The sequence below is a fragment of the Staurois parvus genome, unplaced genomic scaffold (assembly GCF_062004578.1).
Source record: "Staurois parvus isolate SC_StPar_1 unplaced genomic scaffold, SC_StPar_1.0 ptg000890l, whole genome shotgun sequence".
NCBI lineage: Eukaryota > Metazoa > Chordata > Amphibia > Anura > Ranidae > Staurois > Staurois parvus.
In genome coordinates, this window is record NW_028318686.1 from 293,281 (window position 1) to 316,648 (window position 23,368).

Sequence of the window (23,368 nt, forward strand, 5' to 3'; positions counted from 1 at the left end):
TCATGGTTTCTGAATGTAAAGCTTTTTTGGACCGAGCACTCAACATGAACATTACAAAAAAGAATGAACTGCGGTCATATTGGTCCACAGACTAGATTCATCATATGCCCATGTTTTCTGCTGTTACATATATGCCTAACATGGGCCAGCAATGTACTGGTATGTCACCGAACTTTGAGTGGTTATACCTGGATGATGGCTGCAGCTAGAGGCATCATTTTGGTATTGTTTTTTTTCAGCTGGCGTCAACTTTAATGTAAAAGCAAAACTAGCAGCTATGCATGTGAGGTATTAACGCGAACGTCAGTTCAAGGGCAGTAATTCTAGCACTAGACCTCCTGTGTAAATCTAAAGCAATAACCTGTAAAGGCTTTTAAAGCATTGCCTATGGATACTAAAAATTGACGTAGTTTGTTGATGTTGCATGGGTGTGCACAATTTTTGTCATGTTTGGTATCTATTTACGCTGCATAACATCATCTATTATATCAAACAATTGGACAATATATTGTGTTTTTGTGCATTATAATTCAAAAAGGTCTATTTTTCCTAAACATTTGAGTTTGAAAAATCACTGTACAAATACTGTGCGACATAAAGATTTTCAACACCTACCATTTTATCCTAGCAGTGACCATAACATGATTTAATTTATTGTTAGCTGTAAACAACAAGCACATACGGAAATATAAGGGAATATTGTCACCCATGAACACAACACAGAAATGGGAGTTCTTCAAAAAGACTGTATGTGAACACACTGCAAAATAGATTCCCACGGGCAACAAGTTTAAAATGGCTAAAAATTAAACCTATGTGGCTTACGGCCAAAGTTAAAAAAGCTATAAATAATAAGAAAAGAGCTTTTATTAATATAAAAATTAAGCTATTATCATTTAAACATTACAAAAGAATATAACAGAATATGTAAAAAGGAAATCAAGACCAAAAAAATTGAAAACGAACAACAGATTGAAATAGATAGCAGGACAAACCATCTTTGAATCCCCCCCCCCCGGGTGGCCCCACCGCTTACATATTTAAGAACTGTCAAACCACCAGAGCAGGCAGACGGCCGGGAGCTTTTTTCAGGGCAGCGGACATCGTGATTAACGTTGGATCTACTGCGGGGAACATTCTTTTATTTTTTTCATTTAATAAAGGACTTGTCAAAGACCGTGTTCTGTCTTTTTTTACACTACACTTTTTTTTTTGTGAATGAGTAGCGGGACCATGTACCCCATACTCATTCACATGAGCGGGATCTGGGGGGCCCCCTTGTTAAAGGGTGCTTCCAGATTCCGATAAGTCCCCTGCCCGCAGACCCCCACAACCACCGGCCAGGGTTGTGGGGAAGAGGCCCTTGTCCCCATCAACATGGGGACAAGGTGCTTTGGGGGGGAGCCTCCCCTGCCCCAAAGCACCCCCCCATATTGAGAGCATGTGGCCTGGTATGGTTCTGGTTTGGGGGGATGCTCGCTCACCCCCCCCTCTTTCCTGACCTGCCGGGCTGCATGCTTGGATAAGGGTCTAGTATGGATTTTGGGGGAGACCTCCACGCCATATTTTTTAAAATTTTGGCATGGGAGTTCCCCTTAAAATCCATACCAGACCCGAAGGGCTTAGTATGGATGGGAGGGGGGACCCCACGCAGTTTTTATTTATTATGGTGCCGGTTTTTAAATGTAATTTCCTTCACTATAGCTATAGCTCAGAGCTGTCACTTTCCCCCAGCTAAAAGAAATAAAGTTTCCTTTTAGTTTATTTCCCTAAGTTAAAAGAAAGAATGTTTCCTTTTAGTTTCTTAAAGGAAACAAAGTTTCCTTTAACTCCGGGCACAGTGGCAGCTAATTCTGTGAGCTATAGTGAAGAAGAAAAAAAGCCGGCAATTGCATTTAAAAATTGGCACCGACATACATTTCGTATTGTGAAAAAAATTTGTAAAAGATTCGAAAACCGAGGCAATAGTTTCATTCGTAAACTGAAAATTACGTTAACCGAGGCATTTGTAAACTGAGGTACACCTGTATTCACATATAAATACAGGGTTTTTTCACTTAGCACGGGAGTTATGCAAGTAAACATTTCTGTGTTTCACCTGAGGCTATTCAATTCAGTGAGTATAAGTAAGGGTTTAAAATCACTTTAATGTTCACTTTCCAAAGTGAGTGTTGGTTAACCTGTTTCCACTAGCCATACATATATATATATATATATATATATATACATACATACACAGGTGCTGGGAGGTGGGCTTTAACACCCAGTGGTTGAATATATATGTGTCCATAGAGAACGGTGTTCTGTACTGAGAGAGCACTCACAGCTACTAAATTGCCACAAGAAGCTCCTGATGCATACTTCAAATTGATCATGTGTCTGCTGTGACAGCCAATCAATCACCAATGATCAGAAAGGCCACCTCCCAGCATTTAAATTCTCTTAGGGTCGCTTCACACTATAGAGTCCAGATGCGTTTCTGCATGCATGTTTTTGACGCGTCCCAGTACATTTTTGATACTTTTTTTTACATGTTCCCATGCGTTTTTGATGCTTTCCAGCTCACTTTTTTCCCTCTTTTTCTTCAATTTAAATAGGGACATTTGCATTCCGGTGCATTTTTGGTGCATTCCAGTGGGTTTTTTATGCGTTTTACCGCGTTTCAGTACAGTTTTGTGCAGTCTGTTCTACTTTTTTTTCTGCATCCTGATGTGAATTATGACCTTGACAACCATATAACCTACTTTCTGTGAATTTTGGATGCAGAAAAAAAGCACATTGAAACGCATTTAGTGTGAACTGGCCCTTAAAGAGCAAGGGAATTAAACAAAAACAAAAAAATTAAAAGAAAAAGAGACTTCAGACTTCCGTACAAACAGCCCTTAAGGTTATTTTCCAATAATCACTGCTGCCAGCAATGATCATTGTATTCTAATGGCTGGGAAACCTCCCATTGTCAGAATACAATAGTACAGCAGAAAGGGATTCCACAATCCAAGCTGACTGTGTTGATGGGAGAATCAAGTAATTTTCCTTCCTTGAAGGAATGAAAATTGAATAATATATGGCCTGCCTAAAGGAGTAAAAGAGAAAGAAATTGGGGCAACTAAAGTTTGGTGCATGAGGAGAAAAGCACCAAGTTTTATATATAGACTGATGTGGCTGGCTTTGCTTATGATATGCCATATAAGTCGTTATTGTTTTGCATGAAATAGAAATATACTGCTCCTATGTTAGTCCCTCCTATCACTCCTCCAGTTTCACATATAATGACTGCTTAAAGGTCTAAGTTCACCTTTTAGACAAAAATAATAAATGCACATTTTTTTGCAGGTAAAAAAAACGTGCATTTATTATTTTTGTGTCTACAGGAGCCTGGAAAGCATTGCACCAGTGATCAGTGAATCGTTGATGCCATGCAGGTCTCCTGCAGACCTGTCAGAATATCTGCTTGCCATACGGGATGTACGAGAAAGCAGATTTTCTGACAGGAAGCTTCAATGAACTACCGAGGTACTCCACAGCACTGTGGTAGTTAATTGAAAGCTACAAGCCAGAAGCTGCTGAAGGGAGGCGGCAGGTGGGGGCTATGGGAACATGTTACATGTTCCCCCCTAAAAATGGGTGGAACATGTAACATGTTCCCAAAGGTGATCTTATCCTTTAGCCTGGGTTCACACTGATGTGGTCCAGAATTTGCAGCGTTTTCTGTGTGAATTCCGCACCGCATCAGAATCGCACCCCATTCATGCGAAACACTGCGGGTGTGTATGTTAAACCCCCCCCCCAAAAAAATCAGTCTGCAAAACGCGGTTCGATGTGCAGAATTGGATCCCATAGGTATGAATACCCATGCAATACAATTCTAGTGCAGACCAAAAAAAGGGTCCTGCATCTTTTCCATGCGGGTACGGTGCAATTAGAGCCATACAAAATGTATGGCTCCAATTGCACTGCAAACAAATCGCATGTGATTTGCACAGGAATGTGGTGTGGTTCCTGTGTGAATTACATGCGATGTACTGCACCGCATATATGTGAACCCGGGCTAAAAGTGATATTAAACCCTCAGTTTTTTTAAGCATTTCAGCAGAGGATTTAATCACTGAATATGCAGATTATTTAGCTTTTAATCCTTGCCTATTTTTCAGTTTAAGCTGGTGCCATGACTGCTGTCCCAGGTTTTCAGTTTCAGGGTGGCCATCTTTGCAATCAGACTTGTGTCCCCATACACCATGTGCATTAATAAAAACACACAGCCCTGTAGCCTAGAATGGCAAGGCATTCCCCAGCTCCTCCTCCTTCTCTAAACTAACAGACTAGCTGGAAAGTGCACTGTGAAGACATGAAGTTCAGGGATGCAGTACTGAAAAAAACAGGAGCCAGCATTGAAAGTTGTGAACTGCAAGTGTTGGGGAAAGAATCTGAACAAATAGTTTACTAGGGAATGTTTATATGATTGTGCTAAATGTATTAAGCTAAAAAACACTAAGTCCTCATGCACACAGGATGTTTCTACACCTGCTGTTTTTGGCTTTTGACATTCTTTTTCTACAGCCAGTAAACTCCCCAGCATTTTCTCCTATGTGTCCATGTACACATAGACTGTAATAAACGTTTTTTGGCAGGGGTGTTTTTTGGCTGGAAAAAACACCCAGAACTAGTGGGTATCTAGAGGAGTTTTAGCTGTAAAAATGCTCTAATGATGAAAAATGCGACAAAATGCAGTAAAACGCAAAAAAACACGGCAAGCCAGCGTTTTTGGACTTTTTTTTTTACCAAAAAAACTCTTAAAAACGCAAACAGGGTTCTTCTCTCCACAATCTCTGGTCATCTTTTTATTTGGCATGGTTCCGTCCATACAGACACATCATCTATTCCAAGATGTGTGAATGGAGAGACTGCAAGTCTCATCTGTCACTGCAGCAGGAGGACCCATAGATCTCAACGGTGCACATGTGTAGTGACATCACCTCACTTGTAGCCTCTTCATACTTTCTCCAGCCCTATAAGTGAAATGTCCGTAGTACCTCCGTATGAACCTGCAGCTGGAGGATTAGTCTGCAGTGGCCAGAGCACTGCACCCAAGATCCATTAATTGTGGTTACAATGCTTTGCAGGCTCAAAAGCAAAAAATTTGATGAATGCATAAAAAAAACCCTCTGTACACCATAATCAAAATCTGCAAACCAGCTACAATGAAATAATAAAATAAAAGTGAAAAGTATAACAAGCCAGAACACATTTCCCCTAGAAATCGTTCATTTTATCTGCAGAGCTGCACCTAATAAGAGTCTACATGGTAAATGTTCTATTCTGCTCCTCAATGTGACAACAAAGCACTATGGAGAAAAAGTCCCAGCAATAGGATTACCTCAGGGCCTGATATTGTGAAGGAAGAAGAATGTTCAAGTCAATGATGTCTCCCACACTCCGGGACTGGCTGCTGGACTTGCTCTTCCAGTAACATACACTCAGCTCTGGCAACTTACCTGCCTTCTCAGAGTCTCCTGCAGCTGTGAGGACAGAGCCCAGCACCCCGTCTATAAGACCTGTCTAGTTTCCTTTTCCTGGAAGCCAGCGATTTACAGGCAGAGCCCCCAACGAAACTGAAAGTGACAATCAGCCAATCAGTGCCGAGGTCCTCTGTACGCAGGCGCTGTTCCTTCCTCCTGTCTTCCCCCCTCCACTGTACTGCAGGGAAGAGCATTAGCTGAGTACAGTCTGTTGTCATGGGATCTGATCATTGTACAGTGCAACATGAAAGAAGAACCGAAGTAACGTTAAAACAGCATTATAAATGATATAAATGCACAATAAATGACACCATGCAATAGTCACATAATCACCTTTGTGTCACAACACAGTAACTGCAAGGGAAAATGTCACCAGCACACCGAGGATCATCAATATGAGTCCAAAAGTTTTAATAAACAATCACATAGTTACATCAAGGCCACATGACCGCATACCTGATGAAGGCGTCCTGTGAGACTCCGAAACGTTGCCTTGCTGTAACTATGTGATTGTCCATTAAAACTTTTGAACCCATAGTGGTGATCCTCGGTGTGCTGGTGACATTTTCCCTTGCTGATTCTGTTTGGTTCCAGCCGACGGTCGCTGCAGCACACACTTATACACACAGCCATTTTTAACGCAGGAATGTGTGCGTTTGGATTGTACACTTACAACACAGTAACTGACACATTTGGAAGCTTGTCCCAGGTGCAGTAGCTCTGAAAGGCACCTTGACATCCTCTCTCAAACTTTTTACCTCGGAGGAAGCCTTAAAGCGGAGCTCCACCCAAAAGGGGACGTTCCACTTTAAGACACCCCCCCGCCTAACGAGGGGGGGCAGGTACCTAATTTTGACAGGCACCCCCTCCCATTTGGCGATCCAAGCAGAAGTTCTCCTTCCCCCTCTCTCCACGCAGTCTTCTGGGACACGTGACAGGTCCCAGAAGACTCCGGGACCATTCACAAAATGCAGCACTCCTTGCACATGCACAGTGGGCACTCAGCTGTGAAGCCAAAAGCCGCATAATCGGCTGCCCACAGTTATGATGCCAGCTCCAGGAACCCAGAGGCTACTGCATAACTAGCCAAGGTGAGGATGGCGCTGGATACTGGGACAGGTAAATTTCCATTTATTAACCACCTGCCCTCCATAGGAATTACCCCCACACCCCCTTCCTGACTAGGACTTTTTTTTTTGCTATACGGCGCTGCATTACTTTAACTGACAATTGCGCGGTCATGCAACGCTGCACCCAAATGAAATTTAAGTCCTTTTTTCCCACAAATAGAGCTTTCTTTCAGTGGTATTTGATCGCCTGTGCGTTTTTTTTTGTGCTGTAAACAAAAAAGACTGACAATTTTGAAAAAAAACAATATTTTTGACTTTTTGCAGTAAACAAATTTTAAAAATCAAATAAATTTCTTCATAAATTTAGGCCCAAATGTATTCTGCTACATGTCTTTGCTAAACAAAAATCCTGTAATTGGTTTCCGTGAAAGTATAGCATCTACAAATGGCGGTATATATACTGGAATGTTTTTTCTCATACTAGTAATGGCGGCGATCAGCAAGTTATAGTGGGATTACAGGACTGCGGCGGGAATTCTGACACTGGGGGGGGGTGACTGACTAACTGCCACTGACATCCCAGTGTCACTAATGCAGTGATCAGTGCTAATAAAAATCGCTGACACTGTACTAATGACACTGGGCAGGAAGGGGTTAACATCTGAGGTGATCAAAGGGTTAACTGTGTGCTGTGTTGTGTTTTACATTATGTGCTGTGTGTGTTTTACTAGGGAAACAAGGGACACGAAGTCCCCTATGTGATGATTTTTAGGTGACAGGTTCTCTTTATTGAGACATGCAGGGTCTTTTAGGATGATCCATTGTCAATCACAGCGTCCCGCGAAGTCATGATGATGCCGACTCGCCGAAATAAAAAAAATCTGACGCCCAGCGACCCATCCACACCCTCCAATCACTCGCCAAAATCTGTCAGGTCTGACAGTTGCCTGTCAGATGTAAATAACTGGGCGGAGTCCAATTGTGCTGTGATTGGCCAAAGCATTGCACCTGATCTATGGTCAAGTGCATTGCTTTGGCCAATCACAATATGCATTGTGAGAGCGCAGTGCATTGTGGGGCACGGCGGCCAAACAATCCACCAAACACCCTACTGTTCGTGTGTTCGTCGAACACACGAACTGCTGATGTTCGAGTAGAATTTACGTCTGACTCAAACATCAAGGACATCACTACCCTGCACCCGAGCAGTCGTACAGAGGAGGCAGGTCAGTGACAGCTCCAGCCTCCCAAGCCACACAAAGTCTGTGGGGGGGGGGGGTTCACTGATGAAAGGAGGACTCAGTTGGAGTGACTACACTAAGATGAGGGGGGACACTAATATAAAGGTTCCCCTTTTATCAGTAACCCCGCCTTACCTTAATGTATTCATTCTGCAGAAGGTGGCCTGTAGTCACCAGAGGCCCCCCACATCAGAGTTCCCTGTGTTCCCCCTTATATCAGTGTCCTCTGAGTTCCCCTTTACAGACAGACAGCAGCAACTACAAATATTCCCTGCAGATAAATGCAGAGAGAGTGAACACAGCATATTAGGCCACTTGGGATGAATTAATTTAGAGATGTTATCTCTTGCATAATTGCTAATATTTGAAAATAGGAAAGGATCAAGAAGAAAAACACAGCATGGCTAGTGTGCTGCCTACCAAAACACCTGAGGGCATGGCAAATAAAGTGTTACTTCATGGTGTATGGCTTGAAGCGTGAGAGTAAAATAAGTTCCATCATTAAAGCGGAACTAAAACCATCAATTTAACAGTTTCAAATAAACAGTTACATTTCCAGCATGCTGGGAATGCTAGCTGTCAAACTTGCTAGTGCTTTTAACCAAACTGTCAAATCATCAAATGGCTGGAGTCAGAACTGATGTGCTGCACCATGGCAGTTGCTGATCAAACATAGACTAAGAATGCAGCCTCCTTGGCTGAAAAGGATAGAAGGGTTCAGTTCCACTTTAATGTCAATAGCAGTAATACTAACACCCGACATTTATGCCAGTGTCTGCACTGTTGTCAGTGTAAGAGAAGATATTTCCTCCTTCACAGGTGTTCAGTAACCCACCTGGTTGAAGGTAAGTGATACATTTGTTAACTATCCCCCCCTTCCCCGCCAGTGGTGGGGAAGTGGGGGATAGTGATAGGAATGTTAATCCTCCTCTTCATTGGTGGTCAGTGGCAGTAATATTAAAGCCCCCAGAATTGGTGTTCACTGGTTTACCAAAGCACATGCTTCCACGTTACTGCCTCTCTCCCCATCAGACTGGGGCTGTACTGCTACTATCAAGCTAGATAACTCCACAAAATGTTTCTGCATTCTTCCAGTGGCCGGTGTGGGAATGCAGAGAGCATTCCAGTACCTGCCATCCCACTGCCACTCTGCAATGTTATCAACATCTGCAGCACCCTCCAAGTAGCTCTTCCTGGTGTGGAACCCATCCCACTCACCCCAAGACACTGATTGCAACAATACATAGGTAACATGTGGGCAATAGCAGCAACACATAAGCAATAAAATGCAGACAGAAAAAATGCCTCCACTAACCACCCCATCCTCCACCCTTTTCCTTTACTATAAGCCTCTAAGCTTTGGTTATCTCTTTCTTCCCACTCTCCCAAGAGGAGGAAGCACATCACAGGTCTCTACCTGCTCCCTTCCCATTGAAGTGTCGTCTTCTGCCTCAACCATTGTGGATCTCGAGAAGTGATGCTTAGGTCACTACTCAAATCAGCCAATAGGCACCCTAACTCAAGAGAACTTCCAGAGACCTAGTAGTCTCCAGGACAGAGTCTCCAGGAGCATTGCAGACAATTCTCAGTTATAGTAAAACATTGTCCTAGGTTAATGTTTGGCATTGCACTGTAAATGATGGACATCCAAGTTTCTGCAGGACAGCTAGAGTACACCACAGAATGCTCTTCAGCTGTAAGCCACTCCATTCTTAAAGATGGACAGAAATTTAGGACATGCTCACACCAATGTCTGTTGAGCTGTGTTGAACTGTCCTGATCAACACAAGCTCAGCACAAGGGCACATATGTAAGCAAGGGGTTAGTACCCTTTTTAGGGAGATCCCTTCTCTGGGTGGGTATTGTGTGTGGGGCTAGCTTAGTCCCTTATAAGATATAGCCAGAAGAGTCTGCGGCAGGGGGTGATGAAAAGAGGCTACCTCTAGCATACTGCCATATAAGCCCGAGGAAGTGAACCATGAGGGGTAGGCCCAGTATAGGCTCCGGAGAACCCACCTAAGAGTGTTCAGTAAGGAAACTGGAAGAGCAGGTTGGTGTATTATGGATGGCGGAAATAAAGAGGCAGAGGTAAAGTTGTGTTTCCACAAAAGATTGTATATTCAGTTTCTGCTGCAGCAAAATGTTAGAAAGGCTGAATGTGTGGACATTCCCTTAATTCTGAAGGTGGGCCTCAGGTCAGGAAAATGTAAGTAATCAAGATGGTGCAGTTTCTCCATGTTACAGGTTTATGTGTACCCTATTTCAATCCTATACAGGAGAATGGTGGGAGGAGCCCTTAGCCAACATGGTAGTTGCTGGCAGCAAATCAGGGCCTGGCTAACACTTGGCATAGTCGACAGGATAGGGTACATCACTGTCTGTGGAGAATGTGTCATCCATGCTGGTTGGGTCTTGGCCGGAAGGCAGAGTTAAGGAAGGAGTGACCAGTCCACGATCATGTGGCGGTGCAACAATATATGAACAAGGCACAGAAATGTACCACCTTTCATGTAACAAGGCCACTGAAGAGGGGATTAAGCCCAAGGCCTCGCTACATATTTACAGGAGGAGGATTGTGGGTACTGGACTGTGGGTGAAGAAGGGGGGTTTACCCTATGTTGTGAGTGAATCTCTGGTGCCAGGGTGTCCCAGCAGTAAACAACTGACAACAATCATTGCTCTCTGTGCATGCTGTGGGAGGTGCTACACCCTTCCCTTTGAGGTCTTCCCTGACCATGAGCAACCTGTGATCTGTGATTACTCTAGGAGAAGGAAGCCATTTGGGAGCAGGCCACAGATGATAAAGAAAACCCAGTGGGTCAGCTGGAGGCAAAGCACTCAGGCTCTCCTAGCCGCAGCCAATCAGGGGTGAGCAAGTTGTGGACCCATTCCACCAGTGTTAATGGGGTAGAGCCCATCTGTGGGGAGCCCATGGTTGAGGAACAGAAGGAGTCATCGGCTCTGTTGACCCTTGTGGAGGAATTGACGCTGGGTGGATCGGCTAGACAGGAAGTTTCAGCATTCAGTGCTGTACCAGTGCCGGAGGATCCAGTGCCAGAGGATGAGTCAAGGGATCCTATGGGTCTGAAGAATGATAGCAAAATGGAGAGGTGGTCCCTTGTTGTTGGGTAGTTATTTGGAGTGTAGTCGCAGGTGAAGACCACATTGGAGGGAGAAGATGCTCTGGGAGCTTTGTGGGGAGCCCGGTTTGCCCAGGAGGGATAAGAACTATGAAGTGTTCTTCACCCATTTTTGGGCATGTGTGCCCTAGTGACAGTGGAGGAGAAGCTTGATGGTGCTGAGGAGCCAGTGGGAGCTATGGCAGTAGGGCAAGTACCTAATTCCCACTTTGCTCCCAGTCAGATCACAAATCCACATCGCGTGTGAGAGCAGTACCGACTTCCTGTACATACTGTACCTGAGGCTGTGCTTAGGTCATTGAAGCAGAATGGCAAGAAAATTATGAGAATGCTTTGTAGGAACACCTATGGGTATCAAAGTATATGCAAACTCTCATTGAGAACTACCATATGTCCATCGAATAGAACTAAGGCAAGTATGTTTGCATGGATAAGGTGGTGCTGTCCTGGCCTGGAGGGGATGACTACACTACCATGTTTACCAACAACATCCCGTTACTGGGGAAAGGAGGGACTTTCCTGACCCTAGTTATTACAAGCAAAATGATTCTGTCTTTTCTGTAAAGAGCCACTGTAGTTATTTTTATACAATGTGCTGTATGTGTTTTCTAGTTATATTGTGTACAACTGTTAAAGTAATCGGCCAGGTATACAGTAATGAGAAGTATCAAACCTCCTGCGTATGAGTGTGAGGGACAAAGGACAGTACTCATGTATTTGTTTAGATATACCACCAGGGGATATGTCAGGCCTTGCTTCCCTCAAACAGGCTGGAGTAGTCCAAATATATGTTGTATTACTGTCGGAGATCGCCGCGCCGCTGGGCTCGGCGCAGGCGCAGTACACCTCCCTCTACGCGAGCGCTGGGACTTGGCCGACCGCGGCAATCAGGTTCGCGCATGCGCAGTAGTGTCCACGGGCGCGCGCCTGGCACCAATGACAGCGCAGGGCGGGATATTTAAACGGCCCTGAGCTGTCATTCAGTGCCCTTTGGTCTCTTGTATCCTGTGAACCTGTGAACCTGTCTAAAGTAAGTTGCTGACCCGGATTGTGCCCTGACCTTGCTGTTTTCTCCTGTTCTTGACCCTTGCTTGCCTGACCTCTCTCCTGAATGCCCCCTATTGGATCTGACCTGCTGTTGCTGACCTGGCGTGTGACCCGACTATTCTTTGCCCGCTGCTCTGTACCGCACCGTCCCCATAGTTACCGACCCGGCTTGTATGACCCTGCTCCTGCTCAGCCATCCATCCATCCATCCGTCCCTCTCCACGGGGTCTCCAGACCTCCTCATACCTGGCTCTCTCCCGTGGGAGCCCCTGGCGAATACCCCTACCACTGACGGGTGTCCTCAGTAGTCACGACCTGGTCCTGGGGTACTCCAAGTCCATCCCCACCATCAGGGGCCCTGGTGAACAAGTACTCTGGGGCTTAGACTCCGTGCGCTGGGAACATCCGATCAGTGGAGTGCTAGTGGTACCACCGGGCGGTCCCTTACAGTACCAAAAGGCCATGACTGAGCCTAGAGGAGGGCCCTCCCCGCTAGAGGAAATTTGCAGGCACCTAGCTAATTTGACGCAGGCCGTAACGGCCCTGCAGGACAGATGCATGCAGCTGGAGAATCGCATCCAGACTGGCTCTATTTCTGACCCTGCCCCACAGGCCCCGGTTTCTGCACCCCCGGCCCTGGTAGCTCAGGAGCCAGTCTCAGGGGCTTCCGCCCCGCTCCCTATGGCAGAACCCCGAGTACCCCTACCAGAGCGTTTTCACGGGGACCGCACACGCTTCCGGTCATTCCGTGATTCCTGTCTCTTGTTTTTTGAGCTACAACCCCGTACCTTCCTGACCGAAAACGTGAAGGTAGGATTCATTATTTCACTACTACAGGGTGAACCCCAGGATTGGGCCCACCGGCTAAGGGGAAACAATGATCTTCACCTGGGATCGGTCAATAGTTTCTTTGAAGCAATGGCCATCTTGTATGATGACCCACAGCGGGCAGCCTCTGCCGAAGCGACCTTATATGCGCTCCGACAGGGCCGGCGGGCGGCAGAGGAATACGCCTCTGATTTCAGGCGGTGGATGGGGGACACACGCTGGAATGAGTTCGCTCTATTGCACCAGTTCCGTATGGGGCTCTCCGATCCCTTGAAAGATGAGCTGGCCCGGGTGGAGGTACCCGAGTCTCTAGAAGACCTTATTGCCCTGACAATTAAGATTGACCGAAGACTGCGGGAACGCAGGCTTGAGAGGTCCGGCCAGGGTCGCGGAAATACCTGGGGTCCATTCCTAGGCCCCAGCCCACCAACCCGACAAAGCATCCAGAACCCACCACCAGGAGATGTTCCGGAACCTATGCAGCTAGGTCTGGCACGGCCTAAATTATCACCGGAGGAACGCCAGCGCAGACGAGCCCAGAACCTCTGCCTTTACTGCGGTGAAGCTGGTCATATGGTGCGATCCTGCCCTCAGAAAATGAGTAAGTGCACCTGTTTTTCTTCTTTGTCTATTAGCAATACCTGTCCATCGCAATACTTAGTAGTGCCCCTCTCCTTTCAGCTTCCAGGAAAGACCGTGGAGGTGACAGCCATAGTTGATTCGGGGACATGCAGCTGTTTCCTGGATCTAGAGTTTGCTCACCAGCAGGGTATCCCTCTCCAACACAGACAGAAGGGCTTCAACATCTTTTTGGCTGATGGTTCCCAGATAAAATCGGGGGTAGTTAATCAGGAAACTCCCCCCATTGCCACTATCATTGCCAACCAGCACCAGGAGTTCCTCCGCCTGGACGCTATTGCATCACCTCTTTTCCCAGTCATTCTGGGGCTCCCATGGTTACGGGCCCATAACCCCCAGATTGACTGGGAAACCGGGTCAATCTCGTTCCCTTCCCCATACTGTCGGGAACATTGTCGCACTTCGGGCCCCGCAGGGCCCCGAGTTCTCCTTTGCTCCGAAGGAGACTCCGATTTGAAACAGGTTATTCCCACAGCCTATCATGGGTTCCTGGATGTGTTCAGTAAGCGGGGAGCCGATACTCTGCCCCCCCACCGCCCGTATGACTGTCCAATCAACCTGTTACCAGGCTCTGAAATCCCTTTTGGGCGTATTTTCCCCCTATCTGAGCTTGAATTGGGGGCCCTAAGGGAATATATCGAGGACAGCCTCCAGAAGGGATTCATCCGCCCCTCCACTTCTCCAGCAGGAGCGGGAATCTTCTTCGTGGAGAAAAAAGACAAAACCCTGAGACCTTGTATCGACTACCGGGAGCTGAACAGGGTCACGATCAAAAATCGTTACCCATTGCCATTGGTACCAGAACTGTTTCAGAGCCTAAAGGCTGCGGTTATTTTCACAAAGCTTGATTTAAGGGGGGCCTATAACCTGGTACGCATAAGAGAGGGGGACGAGTGGAAAACTGCTTTCCGTACCCGGTTTGGCCACTTTGAATACTTGGTCATGCCATTTGGGCTGTGCAATGCACCAGCCACCTTCCAACACTTTGTGAACGACATCTTCAGGGATTTTTTGGATGTCTTCGTTATCGTCTACTTGGACGACATACTAATTTTTTCACCCTCTCTAGAGGATCATAGGATACATGTGGCAAAAGTTTTGGGGCGATTGCGGCAGCATGGGTTATATGCTAAGGCGGAGAAATGTTGCTTCGAGCAATCTAGCATCACGTTTCTAGGCCTGATTATCTCCACTGCGGGGGTCGCGATGGACCCCCAGAAGGTCTCTGCAATTTTAGATTGGCCTGAACCCACGGACAAAAAAGGTGTCCAACGGTTTATAGGGTTCGCAAACTTTTATCGGAAGTTCATCAAGAACTTCTCGGGTCTGGTCTCCCCCATTACTCAACTAACCAAACTTGGAACCCGGTTCAAATGGACACCAGAGGCTCAAAGAGCTTTCGAAGCTCTGAAAAAGCTATTTACCTCGGCACCCATCCTGGGCCACCCGGACGCGGCCCTGCCCTACATCTTGGAGGTAGATGCATCGGAGAATGCGGTAGGATCCATCCTGTCTCAGCGGAAAGGCACCAAAGAGTTACTCCATCCCGTAGCATTCTTCTCGAGGAAACTCACCTCAGCGGAGAAGAATTACGATATCGGGGATCGAGAGCTGCTGGCTATCAAAGCAGCGCTAGAAGAATGGAGATACCTGCTGGAAGGTGCCTCACACCCCATATTGATTTTCACAGACCACAAGAATCTGGAATATCTGAGGACTGCCAAGCGTCTACGCCCACGGCAGGCAAGATGGGCCCTGTTCTTTTCCAGATTTAATTTTCATATTACTTACAGGCCCGGATCTAAAAATACGAAGCCCGACGCACTATCTCGTATGTTTGAGGACTCCGAAGAAGAACTGGTACCCGACACTATCTTGTCCTCAGGAAACTTCTTGGCGCTCCAGACGGACCTTCGCTCCAAGTTAATAGAAGCATCTACGGCCACACCAACCCCAGTTGGGGTATCCCTCCAGAACAAAGGGGGACTCCTGTGGAAGGAGGATTCTATCGTGGTACCTGAGGAAGTCCGGACCCTGGTTTTGGGGCATTGCCACGATCACCCGCTGGCAGGTCACTTTGGCCCAGTCAAGACTCTGGAGCTTCTCCGGCGCTCGTTTTGGTGGCCAAACATGGCTAAGGATTGCAAGCGCTACGTGAGATCCTGTACCATCTGCCAGAAGAGCAAACCATCAAGGAGCAAAGCCTGGGGGCTGTTGCGACCTTTGCCGATTCCCGAACGGCCTTGGCAGAAGATCGCGATGGACTTCATAGTCGAGCTCCCACCGTCACAAGACCACACGGCAATTCTGGTAGTCATTGATCGCCTATCCAAAATGGCTCACTTCGTGCCACTAAGAAAGACTCCGTCAGCAACCGAGACGGCGCGAATATTTATCCGGGAGATCGTTAGACTTCATGGAGTACCTGAGGACATCGTCTCTGATCGAGGGGTCCAGTTTACATCTAAGTTTTGGAGGGCTCTGTGCAAGGCCCTGGATATCAAGTTGTCCCTCTCCTCCGCGTTCCACCCTCAGACCAACGGTCAGACCGAGAGGACGAACCAGACCCTGGAGCAATACTTGCGTTGCTACACGTCTTTCCTGCAGGATGATTGGCTGTCACTTTTACCCCTGGCGGAGTTCGCTTATAACAACGCAAGCCATTCGGCAACGGGGCAGTCCCCATTCTTTTCGAATTATGGGTTCCACCCTGTCTTTCTCCCTGATTTGGTCTCTGAATGCCCAGTTCCGGCAACGCAGGATGCGTTGACCTTCTTCTCCGTCAATAACAAGTTACTCCAGGAAGCCATCGCTCGGGCCCAAGAGGACAATAAGAAGGAGTTTAACAAGAAACGAAGAGGGGATTTGGCGTTGCGGCCTGGGCAGAAGGTGTGGTTGGCCACAACCAACTTGAAGATGCTTTGTCCCTCGAAAAAATTGGGACCTAAATTTGTGGGGCCTTTTCAGGTAAAGCGGATGGTCAACGAAGTGGCATACGAGCTTATCCTTCCGGACACGTTCAGAATTCATCCAGTCTTCCATGTATCCCTGCTGAAGCCAGTGATCCCAGATGCCTTCCCAGAACGAGAATCCAGACCCCCAGAGGCCATAACGGTCGAAGGACAAGAGGAATTTGAGGTAGAAACGATCCTTAAGTGCCGAAGAAGGGGGGGCCAGACCCAATTCCTAATTAAGTGGAAGGGCTATGGTCCTGAGGACAATTCCTGGGAACCGGCTCATAATGTTCACGCACCGAGACTCGTCCGGGAGTTTCTTCGTGATCACCCGTGGTGGAGAGATCGGGTGGGCATCCGGAGGTTGCCCGTAGGGGGGGGGCAATGTCGGAGATCGCCGCGCCGCTGGGCTCGGCGCAGGCGCAGTACACCTCCCTCTACGCGAGCGCCGGGACTTGGCCGACCGCGGCAATCAGGTTCGCGCATGCGCAGTAGTGTCCACGGGCGCGCGCCTGGCACCAATGACAGCGCAGGGCGGGATATTTAAACGGCCCTGAGCTGTCATTCAGTGCCTTTTGGTCTCTTGTATCCTGTGAACCTGTGAACCTGTCTAAAGTAAGTTGCTGACCCGGATTGTGCCCTGACCTTGCTGTTTTCTCCTGTTCTTGACCCTTGCTTGCCTGACCTCTCTCCTGAATGCCCCCTATTGGATCTGACCTGCTGTTGCTGACCTGGCGTGTGACCCGACTATTCTTTGCCCGCTGCTCTGTACCGCACCGTCCCCATAGTTACCGACCCGGCTTGTATGACCCTGCTCCTGCTCAGCCATCCATCCGTCCCTCTCTACGGGGTCTCCAGACCTCCTCATACCTGGCTCTCTCCCGTGGGAGCCCCTGGCAAATACCCCTACCACTGACGGGTGTCCGCAGTAGTCACGACCTGGTCCTGGGGTACTCCAAGTCCATCCCCACCATCGGGGGCCCTGGTGAACAAGTACTCTGGGGCTTAGACTCCGTGCGCTGGGAACATCCGATCAGTGGAGTGCTAGTGGTACCGCCGGGCGGTCCCTTACAATTACACTATTTAATGTTTATAATTACTATATGTTGATGCTGTACTATGTAGTATTTTTGGGTATGGTCTGTGGAAATTTTGTTCAGTTTATGTATGGTTATTTGTACATTCTTTGTGTACGGTTAGAGGTCCATCCTCTACTCCTACAGTTTTTATAAAGTTTAATCTTTTATTAAACACCCTATCGTACATGTTGTATAGCTTTTAGTAGTACCTGAAAACTTGCATAGTGCTTTCTCTTGGTGTCTGTACTCAATACGGTAATAATAATATGCCACGTTAGCCATAGATAGTAGAAAGGATGTGAAAATGTAAGCAACTCCTTTTTGCTAGCTAACCTAATATACTTTAGTGCAAACTTTTTAGAATACCGAGTTGTCTTCACCAGACATGGCGTCATACCTTTACACATCAGTGACATGAACATACACATAGTATATGCAACAAATGGTCACCAGGGGATGACTCTGGCAGTCTGCCAGGATTCGGTGACAATTGTCCTATGTCAATGGATAGACCTTACATCCAGTTATTAACACGTTGTGTCCTTTTTTAATACTTTAATGGCAGAAAATGTGTTATGTGACTTTTTAATATAATAACAGAGATGCACATTACACGTTTACATAGGTTTCATAAATTAGGTTCTAGGCTCAGTCTGGCCTCTTATCCACTATGAGACTTGATTATGTAAAGCAGCTTTTTATTAGACTCTATTCTAAAGAAAAATGTAATTTCATAAGCTTTAAGAGGGCAAGGTTGGGGGCAGGGCAGGGCAGGGCTGGGCGGGGTTGGGGCGGGCCAGGGGTGGGGTTGGAGGCGGACCTGGGCAAGGTTGGGTGAGGCAACTGGTGGAAAGTAAGGTTTGTGCCTGGCTAGTAGGTCTAGACTCGAAATTTTAAGCCCTGGGTTAGTGTAAGCAGGGGTTAGTACCCATTTTAGGGAGACCCTTCCTCTGGGTGGATATTGTGGGTAAGCTAGCATAGTCCCTTATGTAGCACTACCCCCATAGGAGCTGCTAGGAGGATGCCCAAGGTTCTTTTTTCCAATAGTTGACCCATAGCCAGGCACATGGTAACTGTCACTCTTTGGCTCAATGAACAGTCCAGGGGTATTCTCTATTTTGGGGCTCTTAGTTTTTGGTAACTTGAATGGGATTCGGGTATTGAATGAGATACTCCAAAACTATGTACAGATAGGAGGACACTTTCTCTTCTCTTTCTCTTGCACAGGTAAAGGAATGGAGTAAGTGTTGTAGCAGCAACTTGAGGAGATTAATCTTCCTCTCTGGACAGTCCAAGCAAAGTAATTTCATAAGGAATTAAATAGACTAAGTTCCTCAGGACAGTGGATGTTTTGTCCCCTTTAAACTCACAGCTGACTCTCTAACACCAGGGGGTGGCAACAGCATACAGTCTCTAGGATTTCTCACAACTGTCTGTACTCACAAATGTTTTCAGACAATTGGCTGCCTCCTTCCAATGCCTTCTTGACACTTTATCCTTTTGATACCAGACTAGATCCACAGATGAAAAGCCCCCTTAGTCAGCTCCAGCAACTTCCAGCAAAACCTGGCCCCCCAGCTCACCCATCTGGGACTGCAATGATTAGCAAACATGTGGCATGCTACTCATTTTCTTTGCTCCACATGTTACAAAAGCATCCATATGGTTCTGGATTGCAGGATGAGCAATCAAACCTGCAGGATGTGAAACACAGAACAGACCTAAACAATCACAAATTGGATTTCCGCACAAACATATTTTATGACACTTAAAGTAAAATAACATTACTACAGAAGTTATGAACACAGTCTGCACACTTTACCCAAATGATGATAAAACTTTTTACCCCATATAGTTAAAGTATAACTAAAGGCAAAACTTTTTTTTTTAGTTTTGGATAGAGTGGAGAGAGATTAGAACCCCTGTCAGTTTTTATTGCTTTCTATGCCTCTGTTAAGGAGATTCACACTGTCAATTTGGCCTGTTTATCATTACCATTGAAAGTAAATGAAAATCCCAAATTTTGTGTTGTCCCCAGAAAAGCAATAGAGGGGAAATCTTCCAATGGGGACACCAGTTCTGGTGACCTGGGGGTCCCCAAGAAATTCTGTTATTGTGCAGACATTCCCTCTCACTCCCTGTTTGGCTAAGGGACAGGAAGTGAAGGGATATCTCTGAAATGAGACAGATGGTGAACAAAAATCTGACAAGGGCTATAACCTTCCCTTGCTATATTCAAAATGAGAAAAAAAAGTTTTACATAAGGTTCTACTTTAAATAATAATTCCCACATTTTTCTAAATTTTTAGCACACTGTTGAGTGCTACCTTCTGAAAGTGGCAGTTCTGTAAACATATAGTATATATATATATATTTTTCTCCCTCTTCTGATTCCATCTCTCAGTCCTCAATTTATCTTTTACATATTTGCTTTCTCTCCAAAGAAATTCCTCTTACCATGCCTCTCCAAGATTATATTTCTCATTCTCTCAAATCTTGTCTTATTGCAAGTGACCTGCCTCAACTAGTCTAAATTCCTGACTTCCCATCTTCATGTATTTTTGTCTACATCTCACACTGATGTTCCTGTAGGACTATTGCCATTCTCTTTCTATTACTTTTCTTTCTTCATTTTCATATCTTTCTATGCTTACTTACTTAAAGTGGAATTCCAGGCTGCACCTAACTAATCTCAAAAAATGCCCCCTCTCCTTCCTAACACCTATGCTGAATAACCTCTGTAAAACACATGTAAGTAGTTTCAGGCATTCCGGTCATTGTTGAGCGTCCTCTCCTCTCCCCTGCAGCCGCTGCTAACTGACACATGGGAGATCACATGAGCAGCCTGAAAATAGTATATACATCTTTCTTACACAGGTTAATTGGTACTGGTGTTAGGAGGGGGAAGGGAGCATTTTTAGGATTAGTTAGGTGTGGCCTGGAATTCCACTTTAAGGGTCCATGCACACAGGCTTAAAAAATGCCAGTGCCTTTGGAAGAACTAGCATTTCGACATGTTTAGTGTTTTTTCTGGTAGAAAACTGCTCTCAAAAATGCAAAACAGAAGTTTTTTTTTCTGCTTCTAAATGCTGAGCTTAAATATGCCTCTAAATGACCTAATGTGCATGTACACATAGGATGACATTAGTTGCTTCTACAGGCAAAATGTTAAATCTCTCTAGGAGCAGCATTTTTTTTAAGCCAGTGTGCATGGACCCTAAGAATTATCCCTTGAAGTGTGGATTCGCCAAGGATGCAAGGGTTAATTGCTCATTTAGGTCTAAGGGACATAGAAAAAAAAATCTATTCACCCTATCTCCACACCTCTCTGCTGCTAGACCAGTCCTTGCAGTGTACTCTCCCCCATGCTCCACCGGTCTAAGGTCCTGGCATCATCAAGACCAATGCAGGCTCCAAAGCACTGTATTGGAAGTGATGATGTTGATGGGTAGTCGACCTCCAGAGTGTGGAGAGCGCCATCCGCTGGGGCAGTGGAGGATCTGGTAAGTAAAACTAATTCTCCTCTCCCCTATACTAAACAAGCAGTTAAACCTTGCAGTGAGAGATAGTTTCCTAAGTGTTATAGTATAAAAAGACAAAAAAAAAGAAAAAACTCAACAGTGCGGTGAGCTGTAACAACACATCACACTGTCCCTCATCTCCTTACACAAAGCACACCAGTCTGCACGTGTTTTAAATGTATTCTCCAAAGTGGTAACATTTGAGGAAATACATAGATGTGAGAAAACTCTCTGGAGAGACTAGGGGCATTTATTAGGCCAAGACCTGTTTATATAATGTTTAGGGAAATAATACTACAGCTAAGAAAGATTTAAATAAAGGGTATCCATTATTTATATTTAGCTACATCCCAGGGAAAGGCAGCCCATTCAAATGAATGGGCTTTCATGCCTGTGCAAACTCACGGCCCGCACGGCCGCACAGGTGTGAACCAAGTCTTACAGCAACAAGGAAACATTGCCAGACCACATATGTAGCAGACAATCACCAGAAAGTCTCTGATCTGTTTTATTTTTTGTTTGTTTCTTTTACACTAGCTGTGACCAACTTTTAATTGCTTCACTCATGTCCATTAGAGGCTTTATGACTCACCATCCAATGCTGTCCCAGTATTAGGCTTCTTTAACTACTTGAGCCCCAGCCACTGCATTAAAACGTTTGCAGGGTGGCACGGCTGCGCCAAACCACATTTTAAAATGTGGTATTGCAAAACAGGTAAGGGGCGCGCGCTCGCTCTACCTGTCCCGCGGGTGTCAGCAGCGGGTCTCAGCCGCCGGGTCACGGCCAGTCATTACTGGCCGTTTCCCGGCGATTAGCAGCAATCGCTGACAGAGAGCAGGGTTGCATTGTTTACACACAGCCCTGATCTCTGTCAGTTGCCTGTCAGCTCCTGACAAGCTGAACCAGAGAGAAGAGTTTATCTCTCTGGATCAGCCTGTCCCTGTCCAGCACACACCCCCGCCCCCTAGTAAAACACTCCCCTCACACAGTTAACCCTTTCAGTGAATAAAAATGTTAACTCCTTCCTCCCCAGCGCCATTAGTACAGTGTCAGTGGGTTTTTTTTTTCACTGATCACTGTATTGGTGTCACTGGGGATGTCAGTGACCCCAAGTCAGTTCCCCCCCAGTGTCAAAATGTCCGCCGCAGTCCCGCAGTCCTGCCATAAGTCGCTGATTGCCGCCATATGTCGCTGATCGCCACCATTATTAGTATAAAAAAAATTTAAAATCCCAGTATCTTTCCCGCCATTTGTAAACGCTATAACTTTCATGTAAACCAATTAATTTACACGTATTGGGATTATTTTTAGAAAAGACATGTCGCAGAATGCATTTTGGACGAAATTTTGGACAAAATTAGATTTTTTTATTTTTTTACTGGACATGTTTTATAGCAAAAAGTCCAAAATATTGTTTTTTTTTCTCAAAATTGTCAGCCTTTTTTTTTATAGCACAAAAAATTAAAAACGCACAGGCAATCAAATACCACCGAAAGAAGCTCAATTTGTGGTTAAAAAAGGATGTAAATTTAATTTGGGTGCAGTGTTGCATGACCACGCAATTGTCAGTTAAAGTAACGCAGCGCCGTAACACAAACCTCTTCTGTAACCGCTTCCTGACCACCCTACAGCAGAAATACTGCTACAGGGCGGCATGGGTACGCAAAATCACATATATATATATACAGTGGGGATCGAAAGTTTGGGCACCCCAGCTAAAAATTTGTATTAATGTGCATAAAGAAGCCAAGGAAAGATGGAAAAATCTCCAAAAGGCATCAAATTACAGATTAGACATTCTTATAATATGTCAACAAAAGTTAGATTTTATTTCCATCATTTACACTTTCAAAATAACAGAAAACAAAAAAATGGCGTCTGCAAAAGTTTGGGCACCCTGCAGAGTTAATATCTTGTACTGTCCCCTTTGGCAAGTATCACAGCTTGTAAACGCTTTTTGTAGCCAGCCAAGAGTCTTTCAATTCTTGTTTGAGGTATCTTTGCCCATTCTTCCTTACAAAAGTCTTCCAGTTCTTTGAGATTTCTGGGCTGTCTGTCACGCACTGCTCTTTTAAGGTCTATCCATAGATTTTCAATGATGTTGAGGTCAGGAGATTGTGAAGGCCATGGCAAAACCTTCAGTTTACGCCTCTTGATGTAATCCCCCGTGGATTTCGAGGTGTGTTTAGGATTATTATCCATTTGTAGAAGCCATCCTCTCTTTAACGTCAGCTTTTTCACAGATGGCATCAAGTTACCATCCAAAACTTTCTGAAATTTTATTGAATCCATTTTTCCTTCTACTCGTGAGATGTTCCCTGTGCCACTGGCT

The 23,368-nt window shown here is 45.8% G+C and overlaps 1 protein-coding gene across 3 annotated transcripts in view; it reads right to left on the minus strand.

Annotated features, from left to right (window-relative positions):
• Positions 1-5,634, minus strand: part of STAT1 (signal transducer and activator of transcription 1) — a 167,412-nt gene extending 161,778 nt beyond the window's left edge. The window contains exon 1 of one of the 3 annotated variants that reach the window (XM_089656140.1): positions 5,493-5,634. The gene's annotated coding sequence lies outside the window, so the exon portion shown is untranslated. Of the gene's footprint in view, positions 1-5,374 lie in introns of all 3 variants that reach the window. The other 2 variants (XM_089656141.1, XM_089656139.1) reach the window with 2 other exon arrangements.
• Between the last annotated feature and the right edge of the window lie 17,734 nt (positions 5,635-23,368).